Source organism: Dermacentor andersoni, chromosome 8 (assembly GCF_023375885.2).
Source record: "Dermacentor andersoni chromosome 8, qqDerAnde1_hic_scaffold, whole genome shotgun sequence".
Classification (NCBI taxonomy): domain Eukaryota; kingdom Metazoa; phylum Arthropoda; class Arachnida; order Ixodida; family Ixodidae; genus Dermacentor; species Dermacentor andersoni.
In genome coordinates this window covers 43159434-43178624 of record NC_092821.1, presented here as the reverse complement: position 1 = coordinate 43178624, position 19191 = coordinate 43159434, and the positions used below count along the sequence as shown (strand labels likewise).

General features: G+C 46.0%; 1 long non-coding RNA gene across 1 annotated transcript in view; it reads left to right on the top strand.

Moving 5' to 3' along the window:
* Positions 1-2463: 2463 nt before the first annotated feature.
* Positions 2464-19191, top strand: part of LOC140220018 (uncharacterized) — a 102092-nt gene continuing 85364 nt past the window's right edge. The window contains exon 1 of the long non-coding RNA XR_011896269.1: positions 2464-2650. This is a non-coding gene — a long non-coding RNA (uncharacterized lncRNA). The remainder of the gene's footprint in view (positions 2651-19191) is intronic.

Here is a 19191-nt window from a genome sequence, read left to right as displayed (position 1 = left end):
AAGATGAAAAGTGAGAGAAAGACGAAGGCTGGAGGGAGAGAGAGACAGGAAAAGGCAACTACCGATTTCCCCCGGGTGGGTCAGTCCGGGGGGGCCGTCTATGTGAAGCAGAGGCCAAAGGGGTGTGTTGCGTCCGCCGGGGGGCCTTAAAGGTCCAGACACCCAGCATCGGCTCAACCCCCAGGATCCCCCTTTCCCCAGACACGGCTAAGCCGCGCACGGCTACACGCGGGAGGGTCCGACCCTCGTGTGCTCGGGTCCGTGGTGTCGCAACACACCAAACGCCTGCTGACGCAGACGCCCCTGCGGGGTAAGAACAGGGACCATAATCGCTTCTTTCCATGTGGATAGGAGGTATCCCGTAGCCCAAATAGCGTTGAAAAGTATGAGTAGTGTAAGTTGTGTGTCAGTATGTAAGTTTCTGATCAAGTCACATGACTGTCAGGTCCCGGTGCAGTGCTTTTGCATGTGTTCAAGGCAGCTTTCAACTCGGCAATACTAAAAGGCCGGTTATACGGTTCATTCTGCCTGGATTTTTGTATGATTGGCTTACGTTCTGTTATTTCTTTATGTTTAAGAAAGGACTGGGAATAATTGATTGACCTCGACACACGCTCAAAGTGCTCCCCAAGTGAATCTGCCGGGTCTTGCAGAGTTTCGCCTTGTGTGTTTACCAAAGGGAGGGAGTATGTTTGTCGCCCTCTTATCCTACTAACCCTGTTCCAGACTTTGGCCTCATCTGTGTACGAGTTGATGCCCGATAAAAAGTTCTGCCAGCTTTCTCTTCTAGCCTGTCGGCGGGTTCGCCTGCCTTCGGATTTTACTTTTTTAAAGTTGATAAGATGTTCTGCAGTGGGAGAAGCGCGTAGCAAACCCCACGCTTTGTTCTGTTTTTTACGTGCGATCCTACAATCGTCGGTCCACCACGGGACGCGCCGTTTGCACGAGAGGCCATTTACTTGTGATATGCATTTAGATGCGGCATCTATTATAAAGGCTGCAAAATACTCCACAGCAGTATCAATTTCTAACGAGGAGATGTTATGCCATGAGATACCAGTAAGAGTTCGAAATTTGTCCCAATCAGCTGTCTCAATCTTCCACCGAGGTGCCTGTGGTGGATTTTCGTTTTCTTGAGGTGTTCTTAGTAGTATGGGGAAGTGATCGCTTCCGTAAGGGTTCTTTGTAACTTCCCATTCAAGTTCAGGCAGAATAGAAGGAGAAACTATGCTGAGATCGATTGAAGAAAAGGTTCTGTTTGCTAGAGAGTAATATGTGGGTTCCTTCTTATTCAAAAGGCACGCACCACAAGAAAAAAGGAACTGTTCAACAAGACGACCTCGCGCATCTATACGAGAGTCGCCCCACAGGGAGCTGTGCGCATTGAAGTCGCCAAGAACAACATAGGGTTCTGGCAGTTCATCTATAAAGGACTGAAATTCATGTTTAGTTAATTTGTAATGTGGGGGTATATAAAGCGAGCAAATAGTGATGAGTTTGTTTAGCAGAACAACTCGCACCGCCACTGCTTCAAGGGGCGTTCGAAGCTGTAAAGGTTGACATGCTATACTTTTATGTGTGAGAATCGCAACACCACTCGATGATGCGATGGCATCATCGCGATCTTTACGAAACGTAACATACGTACGGAGAAAGTTTGCGTGTCTGGATTTTAAATGTGTTTCCTGCAAACACAGCACTTTTGGATTACGTTTGTGGATGAGTTCTTGCAAATCATCAAAGTTTGTAAGGAGACCTCTAATGTTCCATTGAATGATTTGTGTATCCATATTTAAAATAAATTGGTGCTGTGTTTACGGAAACGGACGGGATGCCTTAGATTACAGAACCCTTTCGAGGCCCTGTAATAGGGGTTTTGTTCTTTCTGGAGCGTTCGAGGGAGCCTCGCCGCTCCTTAGGCCCTTGGTGCGCCTTGAGGATGGGTGTAGTGTCCATTGCCTCTTGTGAGGCGCCGGACACGTGCTCTTGCGAGCGAGATGTTATCAGGGAGGGTGCCGCCTTGGAGGGCAAGACCCCTGCGCCCACCAGCCCGGAGGTCGATGGGGCTCCCTGAGGGATCTGGCTGCGCCGGACGTTGCCAGCGCTGGAAGGGGCCGGGGAGGTTGGGGCAGCCTCGGCTGCGCCCACCTTCGGGGTCGATGGCCCCGTCTGCTGTGTTGGCGTAGCAGCGTTAGCTGCAGCCGCCGAGGGGGCGGATGGCGTCACTGCCGCCTCACTGGGTGTGGGTCGGACAGCCGCCGGAGACCGTTGTGGCGCTGCCCCCTGACGCGCCACATCGGCAAAGGTGTGCTTTGGCAGGAAGGATACCCGCCTGCGTGCCTCTTTGAAACCTATGTTTTCTTTTACTTTAATTGTAACTATTTCCTTTTCTTTCTTCCACGATGGGCACGACCGCGAGTATGCAGCGTGCTCCCCTTCACAGTTTACACAGTGGAGAGAGTTTTCACAAGTTTCAGAGGTGTGCTCATGAGCACTGCATTTCGCGCAGGTTTGGCGGCCTCGACAGCTCTGTGAACTGTGACCGAAACGCTGGCATTTGAAGCAACGCAGGGGATTTGGAACATATGGGCGAACACGGAGCTTGATATAGCCGGCCTCGATGGACTCGGGCAGAACACTTGTGCCAAAAGTAAGTATCAGGTGTTTGGTCTGAATTTCCTTATTATCACGCCTCATCTTAATTCGCCTAACGTTGATGACGTTCTGCTCGCTGAAGCCCTCCAAGAGCTCAGCCTCAGTCAGCTCCAAGAGATCATCATCAGACACTACGCCACGGGTGGTATTCATTGTACGATGAGGAGTTACGGTTACTTTGGCGTCACCAAATGAAACTAGATTGGGTAGCTTTTCATACTGTTTCTGGTTGCGGAGTTCCAAGAGGAGATCGCCGCTTGCCATCCTGGATGCTTTATAACCTGTACCAAAAACTTGGGTAAGAGACTTGGACACGAGGAATGGTGAGATTGTTCGCACGGGTTTGTCTGGTGTTTCGGAGTGCACTACATGGAAACGAGGAAAAGTTTCTTTTTGACGGGCAAAAAATTCGAAGACATCGTCGGTGCGCCCCCTCTTGAGGGAGCGATCAGGTAAGGGGGGGAAAGAAGAAGCCATAAGAGATTGTAATTTCGGCAGTAACGCCAGCCACCCACCGTGGAGTCCTACAAGGGGACGTTGCAGGACCTGTGAAAACACGGCCTGCAAACGCCAGCTGTACATTACCACTATAACCAAATATGATATAACCTAGGCTGGCTATTCACACAAGGTTAACCCTTGCTGCCTGGAAAAATTGGAAGTAAGCGGAAGCTAGGAGAAGACAGGAAAGATGAAAAGTGAGAGAAAGACGAAGACTAGAGGAAGAGAGAGACAGGAAAAGGCAACTACCGATTTCCCCCGGGTGGGTCAGTCCGGGGGTGCCGTCTACGTGAAGCAGAGGCCAAAGAGGTGTGTTGCCTCCGCCGGGGGGCCTTAAAGGTCCAAACACCCAGCATCGGCTCAACCCCCAGGATCCCCCTTTCCCCGGACACGGCTAAGCCGCGCACGGTTACACGCGGGAGGGTCCAACCCTCGTGTGCTCGGGTACGTGGTGTCGCAACACACCAAACGCCTGCTGACGCAGACGCCCCTGCGGGGGGAGCCTCATAGAGCACACAAATGGACAGGGCTGTGTTCGTGTACATGCGCCTTCTGATGTCCTTGGGTCTGAGCACTCACCTTTTGTCTTTAGGCACCCGGAACAACCTTGTAGGGCTTGTTTTTGAGGTATTTGTGCACCACTCCCCGATGCACGAGCGGTACGAGTCGTGAAACGGGTGAAACATCGCGGAGCACAAGCACACAGCTACCGAGGACCACGAAACTGACGAAACTAGCCACGCCGGTCAACGCACAGCAGCGCACGCTTCGCGATAACAGCAGATAACGAAACATGAAACGTCATGCAGCGGGCTGAGCTGGCTCCGGGCCGGCGGGGCCGCACGGCGTGCGCGCGGAGACAGTCGAAGGTGAGGGAGTTGCGAGGGAGTAACGAAGGAGGGCGATTGGAGAGGAATTGGGGAAGGGCTCGGCCACCTGGATCGGCGCGCGTGCGCGCGACGATCTACGAGGCCACGCAAGAGAAACGGATTTTTGCGTTCGCCCAATACAGAGATGGCGCCAATTACCTCTGCCACCGAAACCGGGGAGTTTCCGCCCACTGACCAAACTGCGAGCAACTGACCAGCAAGCACCTAGAGCATTGTCAGAAATGCCACACCGCATATACGCTTCTTTTACGAGATCATTGCGGCCGTAGAACGGTGATAAAACATTTTTTTTACAAACCACCACCTCATTGGCGGTTTACGCAGCATCCGATAACACGGCATTCTGTAAACTTCCAAACGATGAAGGCTACATGGTTACCGTCAGATTTCGATATCTGCGAAAGCGCAGCTGCTCGGCGATGTCTGCACTGCCTGTGTTATTTCTTTCACATTTGTTGTATTGAGATGCAAATGTTGATGCTTGTAGTCAAGTCAAGCTGGGAAATGAACGAAAGGTGTGCAGTCGAGTCGGCCAACTGCTGCGAATGGCCGAAGTCAACTATTTCTTTGTGCACGCACATTTAAGATATTCTGTTCGAATGTTTTCTAAGATTATCATGCTTAGTGACTAACGTTCTGGTGGAAGTTGACCTAGAATGTATCACGAAACAGTACTATCATGAGCAATATGAAAGGGAACACAGGAACGCGTGGCAAACAGCCTCGAAACAGACTCGGAGCGATCCGCGGATGGCGCTGTGAAAAACAAAGGGGGAAAGGAGGGCGCTCTTCCACTAACTGTGGGCACTCCCACCACGCTGGCATTTCTACAAAGGAGCGGATGGCGCTGTGAAAAACGAAGAAGGAAAGGAGGGCGCTCTTCCACTAACTGTGGGCACTCCCACCACGCTGGCATTTCTACAAAGGAGCAGCTTACGTCATGGATCGTCCGACAACCGATAAGACGGTAATCGTCGCCAGTGACTTACACCGATTCACTTTCTTTTCATTCATTCTCTTTTTTTTTCGTCACGCAACTGCTTGATAGCAGACAGTTTCAGCAGAGCTTTTGCTTGCGCTCCGCTCCGCACACGTTTCACGCGCACCGGTGGCTGCACATAATGCATTGATTTCGCTTATCTAACAAGAGCGTCTTCCAGAGATGCCACTGACGTGCTCTCAGCTTGGCGGTAAAACGATTACGAAAGCAACTACACGCTCCCTGACGCACCGCTAAATCAGTTTCCTAGCGGAACGTGGTCAGCGTCCCACGTTCCGCTGCCGCTATGTGTGCTGTGCGCACGCGCGTCAGTGTTCCCAGTAGCATTTTGCTGAGCGGCTGCGTGCCAATTGTTGTGATATTCCGGTCTGAGCGGAGCGGACCGTAAACGCTCTGCTAAAACTCTCTAGTACTCCGAGACCAAGTTTGCCGTGTATTTCCAACCGATTCTTTATTTGAATCGACGCACCCGGTTGTCAGTGGCACCTCGAACAGCGGCGACGATTGAACCAATGACGACAGAGGAATAGAATAAAGAAAATTAAAAAAAGAACATTGATAAACTGTCTCTCGTGCGACTTTGTTGCACGAAGTTCGTTCAGAACAATTCACGTCGCACACTGCATTGGCCCACGCAGAGCAGTCAACTCTGATTTTGTAGTCTCAAGATGCCTCGAGTGCCTCTTAAAGAGCGGGAAGGTGGAAATGTCTAAAAGAGGTTATACGCAGCGCAATATTGCTCTCCTGACAGGTCGCCCATTGAAAACAGTCAACCGGATTATCCAGGCTTACCGAGACGAAGGACGCATAAACGATGCGCCGCGCCGCAGACGACCCCGATCAACAACGGAGAATCAAGACCTTTGCATTGTGGCTGCCGTCAGCGACAAACCATTCCAAAGTGCAAAGAACGTTCGAGGGGCTCTTCGATTGGACAATTTGAGCGACAGCACGGTACGACGAAGGCTTACAGAGAAGCAGGACTGCGAAGTCTCATCACCGATCAGAAACCTCTGATCACCGCAGCCGAGAAAGCAGCTCGCCTGAGGTTCGCTAATGAACGCCGCAGTTGGCGCGCGAGTGAGTGGAAGTATGTAGTTTTCTTTGATGAGTCCACATTCTGGAGCCGCTGGGACCAACGAACGAGAGTGTGGTGGACCGAAAACACACGCTTTAGTCCGCAGAATATCCAGGAGGTAGCCGCCAGCGGACGCGTGTCTGTGAACGTCTGGGGGGCGATTTCCCACGAAGGCCTAGGCCCACTGGTGAGAATTGATGGGAGGTTCACCATTGCTGCGTATTGCACTCTGCTCGAGCACCAGATGATTCCCTATGTGTTGAACCGGCTGCACCCGGATGGGTGTTATTTTTTTCAGCAGGATTTGTCTCCCGTTCGCACATCGAAAGACGTGGCGCGCCTTTTGGAAGAGCGAGGGGTGATGCAACTTCAGTGGTGCGCGAAGGGTGCCGACATGAACATTATAGAGCACGTTCGGGGCCGTATGAAAGTGAACCTTTCGAAGAGCTCACTATAATTGGCGAACTCCGACCAACTATGGGAAGCAATAGACCATGAGTGGAAGCGCCTTCAGCGTGATACCGCATTCATCGAAGCTCTTACGCGTCTCAGCCCCAAAGAATGGAGGCCGTCGTTCAAGTCGACGGTGGTATGACGCGTTATTAGGCCACCAACGAACAAAACAAAGGACGAGGATAAGCTGCGATGAAGCTATTGCCTTATTTCATTTGCTTCTATATCTTTTTAATATTCGGCAAGCGCCAATAAACTTATTCTGAACTCACCCTTAAAGACCATTTTTTCCCGATTTACAAGATTTACCACAAATCTATATCGATGTCAGGAACAGTGCAACCCTTTGTAACGATTCGACGCAAAAGGTTACCAGTGACGCAATATCGAACAGTGTTGTCACTGTCTGCTGGCGATGCGAAGTTCCGCACGTTGCAGACGCGCGGTGGGAGTGCGAACAATTGTTAGAACAGCGTCTCCCTTTCCACTTTGTTTCCGACGGTGGCCGCTGCGTATCGCCCATATAGCAGGGTCTGAGGGTGTTTTCTAAGCGTTTCTGTGTTCCCTTTCATATTGCTCGTAATAGTACATGCTGGCTAAGAAAATGAAGCTGCGTTCTTTTTCTTTATCTAACATTTGCCGGTTCTCCCGCGCATCGGACTCTCGCCGGCAAGTGGTTTTGGAGACGCCGCGCATCACGCGCTGTATTACTTCAGAAAATAAAGTTGCTGTTGCAAGGAGTAGCTGCTCGTTTTCAGCTCTCTCAAGTCGGCGAGGTGTCCTTGCACAGGCACCACTCGAGACCTAAGAGGGCGCATATTCTTTCAACGCATCGCGTGCCTATCGTTGATTCTGGAACATTCGCGGCCACTGTCGTTAGGCTATATTATTCTTGTTGACGGCGCTTCCGGTCGGGTTGTTTTCAGGTTCTTTATTTTGTAAAGCCAGTCTAGGGTACCAGATAAACAGTGCTTACAAAATCATACCGCGAAACGTTTCCTAGCACGCAGGCTAGTAAATCGTCCTTCCTGAGAGCTTCGAATTTACCTAGCTTGAAGCGTATGCTGGTGTGGCATACGGTATGGCCTGCGGAGACACCTCTGATTGTTGTGAGCTGAGTAATAGCTTCATAGAGGTCAACGCTGCGCATACAACAATAACACGTTTCACGTATGTTACGTATCGACAATGTTCAGACTTGACTCGTCTTCTCACTTCGATGGCGGGGAGAGCTGTGACAACAAGTCTAGACCCGTCACCATTCTAAAGTGCGGCTATTCCTAAACTAAAAGGCTTAGCAACGACAGGCTAAGATGTTTCCCAATCCCAGAAACGTGTTTGACACCTCTCAGAAAAACGTGAAAACTTGCCACTCAGGGTCAATAGCACGTTTGCGGTGTACAGTCTAGTGCAATCCAACATACCAACAAGGTGCCAGACGATAGACAGCGCTTTGATAACAAAATGGCGCCACCCTTAATAAAACAGTCCATAGTCAAAGGCTTGCATGGAACATAACATAGTCTACTATTTACAGTATGGACGTAGTGTATCATGCCGCAGCATAAAATAAGTGTACGCCTCTCTTGTATTCAAAGTGGTGCACAGCCAATTTGCTGGTGCCAGAATGTGTTGTCAAAGGCACTGGTCTAAACGATCGTACCCACATTTTGCAGAATGCCAACAGGAAATGTAGCACCGCAAGGCAAGTGGTATTTTTAAAACATTCTCCTCTCGGTGCGAGAAAACAAGTGTGTTTCTCTCTGTGCCAGTATATCCTGAAATAAATGTTATGAGCATGAAAAATAGAGGTTACTGCGGCTTTCGACTGCTGACTTTCTAGCATTGAAAATTTCTCCAAAATACGCAGTGGACAGATAATAAACTTCTGCATTGCGACAACCATGCGAAGTTCAGGGGCAGTCAAGCTAAGGGCGTCATAAGGGAAATTAAATGTACACTAAAGAGAAATATTATTTTTGCTGTGTCGGTAAATTACCCTACCATAAAGCCAAACAAACCACTTACCACAAGACGATAATTCGTAAAGCAGAATAGTTGCAAAAACAGAAGACAAGTGGCAGCACCCCTTTTAGTGTGGCTTTTACTGCCACACTAAAACCGTTGCAGAACTCCCCTTAACAGGTTCACAGTAAAAAAGTGGCACTACAGTGTCATGAATATGCCATGGTGCTGTGTTATTTGTGCTTGCAGTTTGCACAAATTGTGATGAGGGAAAGTTAACAAGAATGACAGAGCTGTTTGTGCTTAAAAACGCACTGCATTTACAATTAGCACTACAAAAGATTGCGTCACCATGAACAGTAATATTAAAAGAGCGTGGCGACAGTAGTCCGCAAAAGGGAAGTGCTCAGTGGCTATCCTGCCATAGATAACGAGTTTAAAGTATTTAAAAAATATATGCAGATCCCACGCACTGTGGGAACCAGTGTAAGCGAAGCTTTCTGTGCTGGTTGCTTTGATTAACGATAATTTGCGGTGTTGGTTACGAATGTGCAACGTCTTCAGCGTTTAGTGCAATACGAGTCGTGAGCTGATGGTAACCATTACCTTGCATGTACCACTGCTGTTTGTCTGCTTAGTACACAGAACACACATGCGGATGCAATTACTTGGGACGTTTTGCGCCATATTTCATAACAGAGGGTTGAGCATTGTGATTACTTCACACGGCACATTTCATCGGGGCAGAAGTATTAAACTTGAACTGGATTATGATGCACGGCGTAGTGGCCCACTCTGGATTAATTTTGACACCGTGATGTTGTTTAACGTGTCCCAAAATCGAAGTGCACGTAAGTTTTCTATTTCGCCCCCGTGAATATGCGCCTGCCACCGATGGGATCAAATCTACAGCCTTTACGAATGCCATAGCCGCAAAGCTACCGCGACAGGCACAGACGTGTTGATTTGACAGTCGACCACATTCGTAGTGTCGCCTGGACCCTGCGGTGGACTTTAATGGATGCGTTTCTGTTTCTGCGCGCGCTGCGTAATTAGTCCGCTTGATATATTTGCCTGGCGTTTATTGTTCAGAAATAACACGAACGTACAGTACCGTAACTTGACCTTAAGCTTATCAAGTTTCCCCACAACCACGTTGTATTCGCAAGTTCCGTCGCCTATAGGTGGAGCGCAAGGGACTAAAAATGGCGTCCACAGAGAGTATAGGAACCCTTGAGCACGTGCGCGTCCTTCGTGCGGCTCATATTTTGCTTGGTGCTTCAAGATGGCACAACCTTTTTCTGGATCACTTTCGCTGAGTGACATCATGCGCCACATAGACGCCTGAGAAACGCGAATACAGTGCACCATTCAAGGGGTAGAGATCCTGAACGCCAAGCTCATTATTCGTTACTATGTGAAGGCCTGCAGCGCATCGTCTGTTGCCGTGCAAAGGGGTTGCCTGCAGACGTCCCATGTTCGACAGAAGCCACACGAGCTGGAATTTATTTATGACAGGGAGTGTTCTATCAAGTTACGTTAGCTTGTCTTTTATATTTTTCGTGCTAATCGCGACAGCCCGCGAATCCTGCCTTTCGCGCACTGTCGTTTCGCGACGAAGCAGTCTTACTGCTCTGTTACGTTCTCGAGCTCCTGTCACGGAATTAGATATAAGCAGATATTTATTTTCGATAATTAAAGAAAGGATATCACTAACTCATTTTTTCAGACGTTATTTTTGTACTTCGGTATGCTAGAGCGTGCAGATGTAAAGAAATTTGTTATTTTTCGCTGGTGCAGTTGCATTATCGTTCGAGTGATGAGGAGTCACGGCAGAAGCTTGTTGCGCTCGCGTCGCGAATTCAGTAGGTCTGTTCTATGTTCTACCAATCTTGTTTTCAGGGCCACTTTAGCTGTAAAGTTGGTAATTCACAGAGATGCAAGCGCATGATTGCGATACTGCTACTCGTGAACAGGCAAATTGGTTTTATAGTTTTCTTATATTTACATTGATACTGCTGCACACTATCAAACAATGCACGTAAGCATGCCTAGGCCAAGTCTCGGTCAATTCTGTTTGAACCTAGCCGCAGCGCCCGCCTTGGAATGGGTTCGGAATGCAAGAAGGCTCGTGTACCGTGCATTGGTTGCACTTTAAACATTCGGTGGCCCAAATTAACGTAGAACTTTCTTCAGCGCGCCTCTAAAGTAGATGGTTACTTTGGCATGTAAAACCAATTAATTATTTTGAAAGAAGTTCATACATAAAAAGAGTACACAAATTCATGAAAAGTCTTTATTTGACATGTCTAGATTGCTTCTTGATCTTCAGTCTTCAGCGCGTCTCTAAATCAGATAGCTACTATCGCACGTAAGACCCCATAATTATTTTTCAGAAGTTTCGTGCAGTAGGCGCCGTACACAAATTCATGAAAACTCTTTATATGACATGTGTACATTGCATCCGGGAAACAAAAAAATCCAGGGGAGCAAACTTTATGGGAAGATGTATGTAGCCTAGCTGCGCCATAAGAAAATTGGAAATTCTCCATGTTTTCATAACGCTTTGGCTTAGTTCATTTGCCTAGATACATTCTGTGGGTTGGTAAGAACAAGTGGAATGTTAAAATACAGGCATGTTAAGACAGACTAACTTTGCTTACACACATGTCCGGCTTTGAGAGCTTCCAAGCTTTGTCATCTGCCGACATGAAGCAGGCCTGGGGAAGGCTGCAAGCATCTCCACTTTACGAGGCAAAGCAACTGCAAGAGCTTTGTCATGTGCAGGTGAGCCTGCGTCAACACCTTAGTGAGAAAATGAAGCAAGAGACCAGAAGACGACTCCTGGAGGCTGCACCACACAGTGCACTCGCGCTACATTTTCATGGTCGGCTTCAGCCAAGTGGGATCGATGCTTATAGCACTGATGTCTCCCATGATGAACAAGCCCTGTTTAACCACATAGACAGTATGGGTAGGATTATACACAAACATGCTTTTCCATGACGTAATATTTTTGGATGCAACAAACATAAAGATAATAAATTTCACAGAAAGTGACATTACAAAGGCACAGCAACATTTTTGTGCTACTAATGCCATAGTGATAACAGTACAGGCTGCGCAGGTATGTGCAGATACAAGGACTCAGGTGAGCACCAAGTGGCAGCGAACAAGAAAAGTTAGAATTACAGGCAGTATTTGCCATGCATACTTCACGTTCCCTCCCTCGGGATGACCGCATGTGAGAATAGAAAGTACCTGCTATGTTAGCCAACTGTTTTCGTGGTAACGCAGCAACGAGATATGGCAAAGCGTGTGAAGGCCATGCTCTTGAAGAATATGCAAAGCTTACTGGCAATGCTGTCACAACGCTCGGTGTTGTTGTGAACCCAGTAGTGCCATGGCTTGGTTACAGTCATGATGGCACTTCATTTCAGGTTGGGAGACCAGCCCTTCTCCTCAAAGTTAAAACCCAGTTCCTGTGAAATTGCACAAAGCTGCTGACATAGCTCAGGAAAAGAAGCTCCAATATGTGAAACAAGATTCGGACAATCTTGCGCTGAACCGCCGACATTCATATTTCACCCAGGTTCAGCTTAGGATGTATAACTTGAATCGGAACGTGGCTAATTTTATTGTTTATTCAAACGTGGGATCGCTCATCCTCACTGTGCAAAAGTCCAGCGCACACATTGACGAGCTTGTGCGAAAGCTTCAATATGTTTACTTCAAGCATCTTCTTCCAAAACTTGCTAAGCATGCATGACTCGTATAAGCATTGCCATTTCGAAAGTTGTCGAGAGAAACCTAGTCTTTAAGAGCATGAATGTTTCGGCAAGGGCAGTGTGCCCTCAAGCATTTATTTTCACTCTAGCGAGTCTACTGTCTTGTGATATGCTTCGTCGTTACCTTTAGTCCTTTAAATCAGTACATGTTTAAGTCCTTAGCATTGCACAAAATGGAAAGCTGTGATACTCTGTGTATTGTGTGGCACAGTTCAGTTATGTCAATGGCATGCTCATTCAATCTAAATATCTCTACTACGCCACTGTGCACTGGATCCTAGTCTGAGACATCAATAAAATGCAAGAGGAAAGAGAGGGCTACAAGAAAATTTCCCTTCCTGTCAGGTTGTCAGTGCTGGATCGCTCAGGTAGTGTTCTTACCAACGCCCTGATTTACTCTGATCCCCGAAGGCGGCCCGTGTTTCTTACGACACAGGAACTTCCGAAAATGGTCACCTTGTCTAATCTAGCATAGAGTGAAAAGCAAAAATATTTTTCCGGCAATGTACTATGACTCGGTTGCCTGTACATCTTCAGTTATCGAGATGCAAAAACATCGGCACATAACCCCTCACTTTGCCATGCCATGCTCATCAAAAATCTTCAACAATGTTGTCTATAGCAACCTAGTCTATAAGAGTGTGAATGTTTCGGCAAGAGCAGTGCGCCCTCAAGCATTCATTTTCACTCTAGGAAGTCTACCGTCTTGTGATATGCTTCATCGTTACATTTGTTCTTTAAATCAGTACATGTCTATGTCCTTTGCATTGCACAAAAGGAAAAGCTGTGATACACTGTGTATTGTGCGGCACAGTTCAGTTGCGATGTCATTGTTTAAACATGTTGCCTGATGCTTTGTTTTATATACTGTATATTGCAAGCGTCTGCAAATACTCTAAGTTTGGAATACCAACTGGATACTGCACACTGACTATTCATACGTGAAAATGAGCTATTTGGTATATTGAAATACATAAAAACCATTGAACGCAAACATCTGGTTACTGTTCTCCGTCTGCTAAACAAAACATCAGAAATAATCAGAAGTTGGAAAACAAGTGTTATCAAGCAATGCAGAAATACAATGGGCAAGGCAAGCTTTCTTTCACGAGTTTGCAGAAAAAGCCTGCATGACAATATGTAATTCTTGCTTGTAATGTTGTTTAATGTTTATGGCAGCCTAGTTATGTAACTGTTTTATCTTTTAATGCTACAACCTAGAATAGTTTCTTTATGAAAGGTAATTTTTCATGTGTCTACGGTGTACAAGTTTTCCGAAGCATTTTTTCCACTAGGATCTTTTTCCAGCATCCATTTTATCTTTGTAGCTAGTCATGAAGCAGCCACTCTTTCATGAAGACGTTTGTGCTTAGGCTTTAACTTGTTGAGAGGTATTCACAGTACCTATTTGTACTATTTGTCCCACTTTTGGCTGTTTTGAAGTGAAATTCGTATTACTAAAATACTTTTATAATATATTTAACTGCTGTTGTTTGCGACATTTCACCTTCATCATTTTTACACTGTTTTCTGCGACATACTATGTTCATGTTGTTACTTTATGTGTGATCTAATGTTATGTTTCTGTTGAGACTTGGCTTATATTCATATTTAAGTACATCAAAGTGGGGCACTGCATGTTCTGTGATATCAAGCCGTGCTTTGTGACTCGTTACAAGGTCTCTGTCAAGTTGCAGTAAACTCAGCTAACCGCGAATATAGCGAATTCAATAAGATAGCTCTGTTGGCTAGAAGGTAGCGAATATTGACTCATGGCAAGAAAATATAAGGGTGGCCTGGAAATAAGTAAAGCAATGAAAGGCGCTAGTTGGTGAACGTCCATGGTTATATTGCGCTTAGTTCATAGTAATATCGCGCGTCCCACGCAATATCTCCTTGTATATAAGCGCGTTCTTTAACAGTATCAAACAGTCGGTAGTTTGCGCTGCGCACGTCCACGTCCTCTCCTGCACTTAATATCATCAGTGTAAAACTAAGCGCAATATAACCATGATAGAAATATTTGTTTAATCTTTGCATCATCCTAGTACTAAAATGGGAGTAGGCTTCAGCATGTTCAGTTTAAACTGAAAAAAAGTACACCAACTCTTTTTTTTTAGAATTGAGTTTGAATGAAAAAAAGGTCAAAGAGCAAATTTACTGGACAGCTAAAACAGCGGAAAGTGCGCAGCGGGGATCCTAAACATGTTCTCGATGCAGGAAACCTAACAACGTGAACGTCATGTGCTAGCCTGCCTCAACAGCAACCGTTATTTCTTTCCTTGTACCTGTTGTTTTAATGAAACATATAGGGGGCTACATGAAGGAATTCAGGGCCCTGGCCCAAGTCTTTGTAGTCGTTGCATTGTGGTGGACGAACTAATGAAAATGCACGTTATCTACGCAGTGATCTTTTTCTGTATTTGTTGGAGCTCTGTTTCTGCATAATTTTACTAATAAAGTATGTGTAAGTATCAAACAGTCACTGATCCCTACTAATCCCAACTTCACATGGTTTGTTCAGTCTGAATTTGAATTTATTATCCTTAAACAAAACAGATTAGCAAAAGAAGGCTACGGAGCTCACAGCTTGGCAGTGTTACTCTCTCTTTACATGGCAGCTAGAGTGCATACTTTTTACATACAATTGTGGAGAATGAAATCACAAGGTCAAGAATGTGTTTTACTTAAAGAAATACTTCACTTAAAAATGAAGACCAGGGATAAATGTGTTTTCGTTGCTTGACTATCTGAAATGAACAATCGTTCTCGCTAATATAATGAACAATTAGCACACGCCATGTCCTTTCTAAACACAAACATACTTAAAGAAGTGAAATCACGTGTGTAAGCGTAATGGGAAAACAGCTGTTTGCAAGTGATGTGAGGAACTGATTATGCCAATTCTTGTTGACAGGTACTAAATGAACCACATAATCAAGAACAAGTAAACATGTTTGGCAAAATGAAAGTAATTTGTCATCAAAGCGATTGCATATACAAATATCTCAAACAGCAACAACAATGGGCACATCAACATCAGCAATACTACCCAAGCGGTTTTTTATTTGAATTTCCTTGCAGTATAACAGCAGAATGCGTAAATTATCCTGCATTATGTTTTGCATTGGTATGGCAACATGTACGACCTCAATAAAGTTAAGCATGTAACAATTAAAAATTAAATTATTATAATTAAATTTTCGTTTCCAAGCCGTTGGGGCTAGGAATCGAAACCACTTCTGGAGCTCAGCAGCGCCTCACCTTACCTGCTGAACTACCACGGCGGGTTGCATGTAACAATTATGCTGCTGCTTGTAACATTTGAAGTGTTTTTTTTCGTTGGCGTAAGCATGCTTAATATCAGGAATATGTCAACTCAACAAACTTGGAAGCATGCTGCTCGACATCAAATTACTTGGATGGATGGCAGGAGAGCGCTCTATTTGAACAATCGAAGAATTTCCTCATTTCTATATTCAAAGGCACTGTTACTGCTCAGATCAGCGCACTACTGCCACGACCGAGCGTCACCACAAAATCTCTGTAGTGTTTGCAGTGCTGCTTGTAATGTATGAAACCAACAGTAGCATGCTCAGCACAAAGGTAGCAAAATAAACATACGTCCTCGCATTTAAGGTATCACCTTTTTCCTGCAAACCATACATTTTAAACTACATAAAACAAACAGGCTTTTGACTTGTGGCTCACAGTTCTGGAACAGTAGATTCAGTGAAGATTTTCAGGCGACAGATGCAAATGAGAGAAAGGCAGGGAGGTTAACCAGAGGTAAAGCATCTGGTTTGCTACCCTGCACTAGGGGAAGGGAAAGTAAAGATTAAATGAAGAGCGGGGACAAAAAAAGGCATAAAGAAGAAACAGGCAGCGGGATCACTATAGCCTTTCCAATAGGCCACTGCCATGTAAAAAGGTCAAGAAAGCCTTGACCGACATTCGGTGCGAAGACAGTTCATATCGGCATTCCAAGACTGTCTGTTCTGAAAGTGGCTTGTTGTCCAGGCGTGCCAACACGGCCACTACGACAGCTGGTGCACGCTGTATTAAGGACAGTGGCAAAGTACGTGTTCTATAGTCTCCTCGCTGCTGCAGTGACTGCAGGCCACGCTCTCGTCCATACTGACTCGGAAAGCAAAATATCTTGTGAAAGCGACACCAAGCCACAGTCGGGAAAGTGCTGTTGTCTCGAGTCGAGAGAGTCCCAAGGCACTGGGCCCATGAGTACTTTGAATACCTTCATTCTGTGGATCGCTCTTTCAACGTGAACACGTGCTCTAGCAATTTTCAGTGTTTTCCTTGCATCTGCAGCTGAGAATAGCTGCTGAGAACTCAAGAAAGGGGGTTCTAAACACATGGTCCTAGCTTTATGCACATTTCATCTATATTAATTCCCTTATCAAACATTAGGTCATCCTCAAAGCGTCTCAGCTTCTGAAGCACCTGTTTTTCTCTACGCAAGACTTGACAGATGGCCTACCAACAAAAGCACTGCTTACAGGAGCTATGAGACCTGCAGGCGATACACTCAGAAGGACTTTAGCTGTATGTGTTCCCTTATAGTGGGAGTATGATGATGATGATGATGTGTGTGTGGTTTAGTGGCGCAAGGGCCAGATATGGCCAAAGAGCGCCATGTCCGTGTTAATTAGTTTGCAGTGAAATCATGAGTACTATGAAGTTGGTGTGCCGTGGCTGTAGAGGGGCCTTAAAAATGGTAGCGCTAAAGTGCGTAAAATCTGTATAATAAGATTATGGCGATGACTTATGAAGTGTACTATGAACAATAAGACAGTTAAAAAGAATGATATGATGTCTAAAGATAAATCAGGTTATATAAGATATGCTAGAGCACTAATGCCTCCTTAGAGCCCTTGAAACACAAGGGCCTGGAGGCATGTGCTATTTAAAACAATTATCGCAGCGGCATCCTCTGGAGCGAGGATGCTCTACGAATTTAATGGGCTTATGACGTGTAGAACTACATCTTCTAAGAAGTCGAGGACTGCCTTGGTGTTAAAAAGCGGTTCATGACCAAGAAACATAGCCGGGTGCAGAGGGATGTAATAACTGTATGCTAGCGGAAAATGTTTCTTTCTTTCAGGTTCGGCTTTCCGACACTCCAAGAGGACATGGAGGATGGTCAGCCTCTCACCGCATCTACCGCAGGTTGGAGGATCGTTTCCCGTGAGTAAAAAGTTATGGGTCCCAAATGTGTCACCTATTATGAGGCGACAGAATAGGACTTCTGTTCGCCGAGATTTTGTTGGGGAGGGCCAAAAACCTAACCGGGGCTTTATAACGTGCAGTTTATTATTTATTTCTGCGTCCCACATGCGTTGCCAGTGGTTTCGCAGTTTCTTTCGTATGTAAGGTTTCAGATCTGTGAGAGGCACCAAAGCAGTATTATTAACAGCCGGGAGTGTAATTGGCGTAGCCATCTGGTCTGCCAAAACGTTACCTTCGATTCCCCTATGGCCGGGTACCCAGCATATGATGATTTGCTGGTTAGATAGATAAGCTTTGCACACGTCGGAATAGACCTCAGTAAATACGGGATTTTTATGTTTGTAGGGTGACATTAAGGCCTTCACCACACTTAAGGAGTCTGTATATATAACAGCTTTTTGGAGTTTTGATTTCTTTATATGCTTTACAGCCGACCATACAGCGTAGGCCTCGGCCGTAAAAATACTTGTTTCTGGATGTAGTACATCGGATTCCGAAAAAGAAGGACCGACGGCTGCATAGGATACTCCGGCATGTGACTTGGAAGCGTCTGTGTAGAACTCTGTGCATGAGCGTTTGTACTGAAGTTCTAGGAAATGCATTCGAATTTCTACCTCTGGAGCATGCTTTGAAACTATTAGAAAGGACACGTCACATTCTGTGACCTGCCAGTCCCAAGGAGGTAATAGCTTGGCTGGGCGCATTAAGCGGTGCTCCAGGAGTGGGACATGCATTTCATCGCTAAGCTCCTTCACATGCAGCGAGAAAGGCTGTCTTATAGACGGACGGTTGCGGAAAAGTGTAGCATACGTCATATCGGTAATGGTATTAAAACATGGGTGTTCAGGAATGGACTGCACTTTAAGGAAATAAGTAAAGCTGACGTATGATCTCTGTAAGTGGAGCGGCCATTCGTTCGATTCAGCGTATAGGCTTTCGATCGGGCTTGTTCTGAAAGCACCAGTGGCTAGTCGGATACCTAGATGATGGACAGGATCCAGCATCCTTAGTGCGCTCGGGGCGGCAGAGTTATACACTACGGCCCCATAATCCAATCGTGACCGTATTAGGCTCTTGTAGAGATTTATTACACACTTTCTGTCACTACCCCACGTAGTCTTGGATAGAAGTTTCATTAAGTTCATTGTTTTTAGACATTTTGCTTTCAGATATTTGATGTGCGGAATGAAAGTGAGTCTATCGTCAAGTATAATACCTAGGAATTTGTGCTCTTTGTTGATAGGAATTTGTTGTCCACACAGTTCTAAGCAAGGATCGGGGACCAGGCCTCTCTTCCTTGTAAACAGCACACAAGAACTCTTTTGAGGATTGATTTTAAAACCATTTTTCTCTGCCCACCCTGACACCTTGTTCAAACCATGCTGTACCTGTCTCTCGCATACTGCGAGGTTACAGGATTTGAAGCCTATTTGAATGTCGTCCACATAGACGGAATACAAAATGCCCGGAGGTAAAGAAGCACGAAGCGTTGTCATTTTAACAATAAAAAGTGTGCAACTGAGCACGCCTCCCTGGGGTACACCAGTTTCTTGTGTAAAAGGACGTGACAGCACATTGCCGACTTTTACACGGAATGTGCGATTGGACAAATAGCTT